This window comes from Triticum aestivum, chromosome 7D (genome assembly GCF_018294505.1).
Source record: "Triticum aestivum cultivar Chinese Spring chromosome 7D, IWGSC CS RefSeq v2.1, whole genome shotgun sequence".
Lineage (NCBI taxonomy): Eukaryota > Viridiplantae > Streptophyta > Magnoliopsida > Poales > Poaceae > Triticum > Triticum aestivum.
The window spans coordinates 62,056,708-62,058,363 of record NC_057814.1 but is presented as its reverse complement, the minus strand read 5'-3'; positions in this window follow the sequence as shown (position 1 = coordinate 62,058,363).

Sequence of the window (1,656 nt, the reverse complement as noted above, 5' to 3'; positions counted from 1 at the left end):
CCGCTGTGCGGGGTCTGACTCTGCGGCCGCCCGCGCCAGCCCGCAAAAACCGATGCGGTATTATCTTAATTTGACACATGCACATATTCAGAAAAAATATCAATAGCACAATACAATAGTTATTCAAATCACTGAAACAATAGGACAACCATAGCTGCCGAGATTTTTTGATATGCACTAAATCTCTTCAAGCCCGCAACATTTCTTCTTTGAGTAAAATACCGACAATTTACCTCGCAAGCTTGAACAATTTTCACAAAGAGAGATCGGCGCATTCGGTACCTTCTCCGGAAGAGGTGCGGCGGATACGTTGGATTGTCCCGAAGTAGTCTTGCATCGACATCTCGTGCCTGAGATGTCGATTTCGAGGAATGCAAAGACGGCCGACGGTCGATCCTCGCCGCCTCTTTCGGTTCTCATCTTCGTACTCCTTCACGGCAAGAGTCATCACCAACTTCTGCTGCCGATAGTTTGCAAGCAGCGTCTTAACATCCGAGTCATCCGAATCAGACGAATCATCGAGCAAAAACTTCTCGCACGGGCTCAATTCCATCTACATGAACAAAAATCGCACGCCGCGTCAACCAACTATGCATACCACTCGGCACAAGCACAAGTAAACACTCACCGGCTGCTCGAGGGGCTCTCCGGCGGCTCGGGGGCGGGCGATCCCGGGTGGCGACGGCGACTAGGGGATGTTGATCACCGACGGCGACGGCGACTAGGTGCGGCTCGTGTCGCCGGATCCGGGGGGGCGGCGAAGCGTACCGGTGGAAGAGGGTGGGGGCGCCCCCGCGGCGCGATTCCGCCCGAAGATTTGGTCGGAATCGCGGGCGGTGGACGAGCGGAACCAATGGCGGGCGGCGGCAGAAGGAGGTGGAGAAAGGGCGCGGGCTGAAATGTCCCTCCCACCAACCAATTTCCTGGGATACGGGGCACCGTAGGGGCGCGGCGGAAACCGGCGTATTCGCGGGTTGGGGTCGAGATTTTGTCGCGCCCCTCAAAAATATTTATGGGTCGAACGCGTTTGCGGGGTCTGTTTGGGCATGATTTTCCACGCCGACCCGTATTTTGGCTGTTATTTTGCGGGTCGCGCCTTTTTACAGCATCTGCTAGAGATGCTCTTAGGGATAGTATCTGGGAGAGGACCGTTGGAATCAGGCTATAAGGGAACCCACCTTATAAAACTTAGAAATAAATGTACCTACATTTATTTATTTATTGGTATAAATTTTTGATCTATTCATAGTCAATCATGGCACTACAATACAATGAATATTAGAGGTAATAAAAATTACAACCAGGTTCATGCATGGTGTTGGAAATATGCCCTCGAGGCAATAATAAAATGGTTATTATTGTATTTCCTTGTTCATGATAATTGTCTATTGTTCATGCTATAATTGTATTAACTGGAAACCATAATACATGTGTGAATAGATAGACCACAACATGTCCCTAGTAAGCCTCTAGTTGACTAGCTCGTTGATCAATAGATGGTTATGGTTTCCTGACCATGGACATTGGATGTTATTGATAACGGGATCACATCATTAGGAGAATGATGTGATGGACAAGACCCAATCCTAAGCCTAACACAAGATCGTGTAGTTCGTTTGCTAAGAGCTTTTCTAATGTCAAGTATCGTTTCCTTAG